Source organism: Rhinatrema bivittatum, chromosome 18, assembly GCF_901001135.1.
Source record: "Rhinatrema bivittatum chromosome 18, aRhiBiv1.1, whole genome shotgun sequence".
Classification (NCBI taxonomy): Eukaryota; Metazoa; Chordata; class Amphibia; order Gymnophiona; family Rhinatrematidae; genus Rhinatrema; species Rhinatrema bivittatum.
Genome location: NC_042632.1, coordinates 35,768,149 through 35,777,719, shown reverse-complemented (window position 1 = coordinate 35,777,719; position 9,571 = coordinate 35,768,149).

The window sequence follows — 9,571 nt, the reverse complement described above, 5'->3', positions numbered from 1 at the left end:
GCGAGGGTCTGTCTCCCACAGCTCCTCCTCTGTCCCGATCAATGACCCTGGCGAGGGTCTGTCTCCCACAGCTCCTCCTCTGTCCCGATCAATGACCCTGGCGTGGGTCTGTCTCCCACAGCTCCTCCTCTGTCCCGATCAGTGACCCTGGCGTGGGTCTGTCTCCCCCTCTGTCTCCCGCAGCTCCTCCTCTGTCTCCCACAGCTCCTCCTCTGTCCTGATCAGAGACCCTGGTGAGGGCCTGTCTCCCACTGAGGTGACTGCACTGCCAGTCCTTGACCTGTATGATAGTTTTTGTTGCTCAAAGGGAAGCAGTGAATGAAAGAGTGAAGGAAGCCGAAGAATAAAACATCAAATAGGAGTAGAAGGTGGTATTTTTGCTTGGTTGAGATTTAATACTTAGTATACTGCTATTCCCATCAGACATTAAAATAATAAAACAATACATTCAGTAATTCAAAAGATACATAACTACAAATGAACAGTACTAATAAAGTACAGAATAATATAGTAACAAAATCAAATAACATACAAGTGTCTTTTTCAAGATTGGACAGTTTTTCAACCCTTTGTTCGCACGCTCGCCCTGGTAAGGTATAACAAGGGACACTGTTATGGGCTCTTTTCTGTAATGATATAACACTGTAAACGTTTTCAGACAGGCTCAGCTAATTTATTGTAGAATATTTAACAGCAATACCTTGTTATAAATTGCCAGTAAAAAATGGCCATCAGTAATAAATAAAAAATCACATCTGACATTGAAATGAATTAAACAATGAAATGGTTTAAAATTAGTCAGGAATAGACCAATAATTAATGAAAACCATGTGAGTTACTGGTAAAGGGGGTGGTGGTACTTGAACATCCTATGAATGAATTCTGCCTCTCTTAGTTGATAGTGGAACAGTAGATTGAGCTCAGATGGAAGCAATGACTTGAGCGGCCTCATATAGAATAAATAACTTTGAGGTACCCTGGGCAGCCCCTGTGCAGGACATCTGAATGGTGAGCTTGCAGCGGGGGGTAGCCAGGCTGACTTTATTTCAGCAGGGCCCACGGTGAGCGTGAGTGCTTTGAAGTATCGCACCGTGGCATTTATACAGAGGCCAGATTGATGTTTTCTGGGGGGGGGGGTTCTATTCTCCATTAATTTTCCGATCATTCCCAACATCGTCTTGCTTCTTCTGACCGCCATCATGCACCAAGCCAAGGGTTTTAATGTCTTGTCCCCAAGGTCCTTTTCGTGGGGTAACGACTCCCAGCTTCGTGTACCTGTAGTTGGGATTATTTTTCCCTACGCGCATCGCTTTGCGCTTTTCCACACTAAATTTAATCTGCAGTTCAGTTGACGACTACTTCCCCCGCCCCCTCCCCCTTCCTTGTGAAACCTCAGGGATTGAAAGGAAAGAAGGGGTCAGAGAACTGGAGCCTTAAAGGGACAGGATGTTTCTAATTGTATTTATTTAGTGCCTTTTTTTTTTTCCTTTAACAAAAACCACTCACGTATTCTCTATGTACACGCTTTCTACTGAACTGTTTAATCTACAGGTGAGTCACATCTGTATACAAACCAGAAACCAACAGAATGTTCTTCTAGAAAAGACGTGGATCCAGGCCAACATTGAGAAAAATGGCATTTTCATATTAAATCAGGGTGGGGGGGAGGGGAGAAAGCCCTCTTGGGAATTGCTCTGCAGTTTTTTTTTCTTTCTGGCTGCCAGACCCACCCAGTGGACGTGAGCTGGCTCAGGCAGGACTCTCATAGGGTGGAGAGTCGTTAGGGAAATGGTTCTCATCGGCATTTTGCAAATGAAGGGGCACGTCTGGGACTTCATAATCTCAGGGAGGCAGGTTTGGAGGCCCTGGTGGGGGGGGGGGTCAGATCTCTGAAGCCTCCAGCCTGAGATGGGAGGGGGGCTGGGAATTGCCATCACCCGCTGCTCCCGTTGGTGCGAGCCACTTTTAAGCTTTTTTTTTTTCACATTCTCTCTCCACCTCTCTCACCACTAGAAAAGAAGAAAAAAGACAAGAAAAAGAAAGGAAAGAAAACACCTTCTCAGCTTCCTGTCAACGCTGAGGGGTTCCAGTCCCTGCCTCAAGCAGAAGAGAAAGGTAGAAGAAGCTATTGGCACTCGTGCGAGCGCACACACACAGCGCCTGGCGTTTCGTGGGCCCCTTTCTCTGTCTCTTGAATTTAGCCTTTTCCTCTCACTGCCTTGGTTTTCAGTGACTGTAGAGGGGAGCACAGCTCGGGGGCTTTGGGGATCTGTAAGGCTGACGACAGGTTTAGGTGCCGCATGGAAGTCTAAGAAGTCGAGACCTAGCGGTTTAGAGCGGGGCCCAGGCTAATCCGGACCTCGGGTGTTGCAAGCTTTCAGAATATTCACACAGAATATGCATGAGGTAAAATTGCGTGCATGGTGCATGCAAATAGATCTCATGCATATTAAGTGGATATCCTGAAAACAGGCCGTGAGGACCAGAGTTTCCTAGCCTTGCTTGTGAGCTGAGGACCAGGGGAAGCCAGAGGTTAAATCCTGCTTTTTCCCACAGTTGCTTGTGACCTTGGGCAAGTCACTTTGACGTGAGTACTGGACTGGTTAGCTGGATATCTTGACACACAACGCTCAGTGGGACAAGTCTCCCACTATATATACTTTCGCTAAAGTTATCTGGGTTAATGTTACACGGATAACCTTTTTTATACCCATCCAGCTATGTCTGAATAATAACTAGGGGCCTTCATTTTCAGTTTTTATTTTATTTTTCCTGGGAAAGTCAATGTTGGAGCGCACACAATTCATGGAAAAAATGGCCTCTCCGCCGATTTTTTTTTTTTCTTCTGCAGATTATAACAGAATAAACAAAAAAAAATCAATGAAAAATAACTACCGTTGGAATTCACAGGAAAGTTAAAATAACTGAAAACAAAGGTCTCGAAGTATAACCAGTTAGGTTTTAAAGATATCTGCCAGCCCAGAAAGGTTGGTTTGTTTTAGGAGTGCTCTGACGCAGTGGTAAAGTTCAGCTGAATAACGTACCCAGGTAACTGAGTATCAGCATTATCTGCGCCCTGGAATGCCCCGGACTTATCCAGCTAAACTTCTCACTGGCTTCCTGACCTAGCCAGATAACTCAGCAGTGGTCGCACAGTCAGGGGTTTGTGGGGCCAGGCACCAACCTAACCAGACAAACACCCCCCCCCCCCCCCCCCCCTCTGAATATGGACCTCTATTTCCTGCTGCGTTAGATACCTGCTTGGATTGTAAGTTTTTAGGGGAAGGGACTTTATTGTGCCTGAATGCAAATATTGTACAACGCCTTCAGCAGCATTTGGGAAAGGCAGGTAAAAAATCCAGAAACTATCCCACCAATCCATCGCTCTTGGCGACTCACAATAAAGCGTAGATAAACTGAAACAGATCTGCCAATATAAAATTCAAAATATAACGCATCAGAGATTAAAAGCAAGGAATCTCCAAATTAAATTATTCATAAACCCTGCCGTGGTCCGGGCAGCCCGTTCACCTGTTGCTGTAGAACAGTGGTCGGTACACAAGACTATTTTGATGGCTTGAAAAACCCCTTGGTGCCATTTGTCCTCCACCCCTTGTGGAAGCGCCAGTCTCTCATGCTTTCATGCTGGGATGTCCTGGGATCCTGGTGGGTGCTGCAGGAGGTCACTCCTGGATTGCCATCAAATCCAGCTGGGATTTGATGCTGTGAACTTTCATTCTCGGTTACCTGTGGATATTTTTTTCCTAATTTTATACTCCCTCCCGAATACTTTAGGTCCAGTCGTTGCGGGTGACAGTCTTCAGCCAGAGCTGGGCAGGAGGGTCCTTGCAGAACTCTGCACTCATGAGCCCTAAATCCAGCCACTAGGTGTCATCTTTGTGCAATGGCTATAACTTCCTCTCCCTAGAGGCTTGTGAATATTTGGCCAATCCCAGGGAGTAGCAGACCTGAGCAGGGATCGAACCACAGGTCCCTCTTTATGGCGGTACCCAGCACGCCACGGAGCCACCAAGCTAACTTCTGGCTGCTTAGTTTTGGTCAGTGGAGGCGGGTAGTCTGGTAGAGGATAGCAGGCGTATGCCTCTCGTACTCTAAGACACTGAGCATGGACTCTGTTTTCACATGCTATTTTTTTTTTTTTCCTAGATAAAAGAAAACCGAGAAGGTTGACTGATGGCTTTAGGAGGAGGAAAGAAGGTAAGAGAAGCCTCCCAGCCACCTTAGCTTGTCCTGTGATTTACAGGCAGGAGTCGTCAACTTTCACATTAAAAATCAATCAGCCTTGATTCTCTAAAACAAGGGATTGCCCCCTGGCCTTATCAAGAGTTAATTATCCCGTTGCAGGTCACTACCAAATTAATAGCAAATATACCAATAAATTTAAAGGACTCTTATTTACACATTCATACTCCCTTAGCAACCTAACTTAACTAAGAACTCAACAAAATTAAGATGAAGACAGCAATCCAGCAGCAAGAGGTGGGCCTTCCAGTCTTCTGCATTGAATGTCAAACATGTCTGATTTTTTTTTTTTTTATTCACCTGTGAGAGGTGTATTTGTGTACCCAGTGCAAAGAGCTCCTGGTTCTGAGAACAAGACTAGAGTGGCAGACCTGGGGAGCTGAGGCAGAGATATAGATATATAGAGGAGACCTTCAGGGACATAGTAGCCAAGCCCCAATGTCAGTCTGGCAAACCTGGTGCTGCCTTGGAGGAGGAAGGTCTCATGATCGGAGAGCATCAACCTGGTGCAGCAGGAAGTGATCCTGTAGCAAGGACCTGCTTTCCAGGTGATGCATTGTCCTCTCACATTGAGCACAAGTCTCCCAGGGCTACTTCCCAGGAGGGAAGGGTTAGGTCGGCCGTCATAGTTGGTGATTCGATTATTAGGAATGTAGATAGCTGGGTGGCTGGTGGACGTGAGGACCGCCTGGTAACATGCCCACCTGGTGCGAAGGTGGCGGACCTCACGCGTCACCTAGATAGGATTTTAGACAGTGTTGGGGAGGAGCCGGCTGTCATGGGTACATGTGGGCACCAATGACATAGGAAAATGTGGGAGGGAGGTTCTGGAAGCCAAATTTAGGCTCTTAGGTAGAAAGATTAAATCCAGAACCTCCAGGGTAGCATTCTCTGAAATGCTCCCTGTTCCACGCGCAGGTCACCAGAGGCAGGCAGAGCCCCGGAGTCTCAATGCGTGGATGAGATGATGGTGCAAGGAAGAGGGATTCAGTTTTGTTAGGAACTGCGGAACCTTTTGGGGAAGGGGGAGTCTCTTCCGAAGGGATGGGCTCCACCTTAACCAGGGTGGAACCAGACTGCTGGTGCTAACCTTTAAAAAGGAGATAGAGCAGCTTTTAAACTAGAACAAAGGGGAAAGCTGACAGTCGCTCAGCAGCACAGAGGGGAGGTATCTTTGAAGGATACTAATAAAGTAGGCGTTAGGGCATCCCAACAGAGGTTGTAATAAAAGCAAAAGTAGTCTGTGTGCTTATAAGTCAAGAATCACCTGAGCCAAAGAATTCCAAATTATCCCTGTCAGCTGAAAAGCAGAATGCTAATATAAACCAAAAAACCCCACACTTAGACTTCTAGCATTGGCATACAGACATTTCAAAGAAGGTGGGAGAGTTGGTGTATAGCAGTGAATGATGACATAGCCAGTTGGCATCTGAGGGACCTGGTGGAAGGAGGACACCCAATGGGACAGTGCTATACCGGGGTACAAAATATATCGCAATATAGGGAGGAGCAACTACCTATGGGGCTGGAGACTGTGCACAGATCCCAGCACCTTGTAAGTTAAGAAAAAAAAAAAAAATAATGCATGCATCCCTGAGGGGTTTTAAGGGGGCTGGAGTGACGGGACGAGTGCAGGCTGAAGAACCAAGGCAGTTTGGAGGACCTTGATTTAGATGGCGAGGTGGTGGACCAACTGGTTGTGGACGTGCACTTGTTATAAAATTCCCCCACGCACGCAGCTCAAATCCAGTGCACACCTACTTACAAAATTCGGTGCGCACCTAGGCTATTTTATAATATGCACTCATTATAAAATTGGTGCGTGTCTGGGCACGCGCTGACGTACATGTGCACCAGTTTCAACGTTGCCATATTTAGTGGGATTGATTTTCATTCCCCTTAGGTGTATTTTCGGCATTGCCCCAAAAACGTTTACCAGCGTAATTTTAACGGAAGATAAACTTAAACGGGTTCTGTGGTGCGCATGCTATAGCTGACTTGGGAGGGCAGAGTTCTGCGGGCAGGGGCTGGGCGAGTTCAGAGAATAAAGAGTGGAGATCGAAGATTCAAATCTATGCCGGATCTTGCGTACACTAAAAGCAAAGGCAAAATGTAAGTACCTGTGGCGGCTTTCCCAAGGGAAAGGTACTACAAGCATAGTTTCCCTCTGCAATTTGGTGCAAATTCCAGGGTAGAAAAAGAACACAGACTTTGCACCAATGGTGGCAGTTTGATATTTGATTTACTCTGGAATTAAAGAAGGTGTCCTAGATCTTTGACGTTTTTGTTTTTTTTTTTTATAATTAAGCTTGGAGAAATTTCACCCCCTTCCTAAAACGCTATGAAATAATATAACATGCAGAGCCTCAGAAGCAGGTCTTAGCGGATCGGTAGGCGGAATAAATCAAGCAGACAGCAGAACTGACTGGGTCTGATATCTCAGTCTAGCTCAGTCTGTTGTCCCGTGTCTCCCCCCCCCCCCCCCCCCCACGGAGGAGGCCTGCCTCCTACCACGGGGCTTCCACAGCAGCTGAACGGATCCCACCCGGTGGTGGCCTTGCCAAATTGAAGACGCAGCCTGCTGGGAGTGATCCTGCCCTTGGGCGTATTCTCTCTTACACTTTGTGCTGTAAGCGTAATATATAACCTGGTTGGAAGGTGACGCCCGTTGTTCCACTGGTAGAAAAGCCCGTCCTTGAATGAGTGAAAAAGTAAATGACAGGGAATCGTATGGCAGTCGTGTCCCTCTTCCCATAGAGAGCGTCCATCTGGGGCCCCCAGCCTCGAATATCATGGCCTGAAGTTTGCGAGGGGGTGGTGGGGGGGGGGGGGGGGAGCTGAGTGGATGAGAGGGGGGTGGATGTGTGTTGGCGGCACAGAGCATTGTAGTCTCCATGGGCGACTGGTGAAGCAGACATGACCAGCACTGTACGTCCTTTTCATTTAGGTGGAAGGGAGAGGAGATGCTGCCATCTTGTAAAATTTCAGTAGGTGCTTTACACTGAGTTAATACTTCTTCTTTTTTTTTTTTTCAACTCCACTGCTAACATGGTACTTAAAATCTGCCCACCTGTCTGCTGCTGGGCCTATTAGGGTGAAATGAATGGGGTAGGCTTGGGAGGTTGACCATTAGTCTGGCATATGCCCTCTGGAAAATTATCTTGACTTGATAAGTGATGTCAAAAGTTGAAAACCAGCTCCAAGCCTCTGTAAGACTTATCCTCCTTGTTACGTTTTGTAGGTGTTTTTATAAGACAGATGGGGGGGGGGTGTGTTGATTTGGAAGTGAGGGGCAGTGGTAGGGGGAAAAGCTCTGTTTTTCCATGGCACTCTGTATGGGCCAGCCCCCCGCACAGTGGAACTACAGTCCCGGTAGGGAAGATGTCACCCATTTAAGCATTTTGAGTGGCTGAATGCCATCTTGCCCTTTCTCTGCAGCCCCCATCCCCAGGCTTTATAATCTGTTATAGTCTGATGTGCTTTTTCCCACAGGGGTAGGAGGCCAGCGCTGCCATGATTGAGGAGGAGGCACACGGGGGATCATCTACGCTTAACCTAACACATGCAACGGAGGCGGAGAAGGAATAACGAGCCACACTATTGCTTTTCATGTGAAAACCAGCCCCTCTTGTTTCTTTTTTCTGGTGTTTTGTTTTTTTTTCTTCAATGATGGGGATTATATAAACAGAAACTCTCCTGGCTTTTAATTTTACTTTCTCCTAACTCTTGCTTAGTGGCCCAATTTCTGAACTTTTCAGTTTTTTCCTTCACCAATTCCGTGGAAGGTGGAAGTGGTTTGGAAGCGGCCATGGGCGGTGCTGTACAAATCTGCAACGGACTTGCTCTACCACAGCAGAGAACTTTAATTATACTAACAACTTACCTCTCTACAACTTAGAAGTACAATGATTTAAAACAAAAAATGGATAAATCTTATCTAAACATATATATATTATTATTTGTAAGAGACTTCCTATATGTTCACTTTGGGTTATGAAGGAAGAAGCAGTAGTGGGATTTTTATTTTTAAATTAGAATGATGGAATTGTTTTTAAAATCAGTAGAAGTTAAGTTGCTGTTCTGATTCACGCTTGCTGGTCTGCAAACCTTTTAGCTTTGTTACTCTGCTGTACATGGGAGGCCTGTCAATGTGTTCTATTTTCTTTGAACCGATAAAAAGTTTTTCATAAAAAGATGGAGAATGTGAACCTGTGTTAGCTTTTGAGTAGGAAAAAGAGACACTTCCTGTTGCAGGAGTGGGGGGGGGGTCCAGAGGCGGCCCATTTGCTCACGTGTAACGGGCGTTCGCTGTGGCTTATCCGGGGACCGATCGGCACCACCTCTTCGGCTGTAGAGAGGAAGGAGTCTGGGGCGGTGGCGTCTGTGCCTGTTCATGAAGATCTCCCCGAGGCCTGCGACAGCTTCCCCCATCTCCGGGTGGTCAGATTATCACCCACGGGCGTGACCGCTCCAAGGAGGAAACAAAAGTTGCGGACCTGTGCCGCCTTCATAGAGGGCAGTAGGTGTCGTTGGATGGCGGAGATGGAAAAGCTCTCTAGGTCTTTCTGAGCACGGGTGGACTTACTTTATAGTAAGCTGCCCATGTCCACAGTCTATAAACCTTTGGTTTTCATGCCCTGCCCTTAAACGTTCGTCTGTCTTAAAGAGAGTGTAAGCTCCACCCATGAGGACTGTCTTGAGTGTTTCTGGACAGGGCTTGTTGCACCATATAAATATTTACTGGGAGTCGGAGTGTGTCTAAAACTTTAAGGGAGTGAATTGTTTTCCTCCGGACTTGATGGTGCGATCCCCTGAGTTTTTGTTCTTTTTTTTAAGCCAATTGCCTGTTCGGTGCCTGCTTTCTTGAAAGGGGTGATCGCAAGCCCGGGCACTAGTGAAGCACACTGCAGTGGACACGCAGGTTTAGTTTCTCCTTGTCTGAAGGTGGGGAACACGTGCTGATGCTAAATCGAGGCATTGCAAAGTTCAGCCTCTCATGCGATTTTTCCCTTACTCGTTCTGTGCTATCACGGATGATGCCTGAGCTGCAACTGAATTCGTGGAGAGAAAAACCTGATAAAAAGGGAATGGGGAAGGCTGACACAGCTTCGAGTTATTTTATGTTGGACTCGAGGCTGCTCTCATTGCAGGGATGATCATAGTACAAGGGGCTGCTTGCATTCAGGGCAGGGGGTGTCACCTTTGACTCATCCTCCTCCTGCCCCTGCAGCACTGCCAGCCCCAGCTGATTCAGGGAGTAGAAGAGGGGGGTAGGCCATGATTAAGAGGGGGGGCACTGTACTAGCAC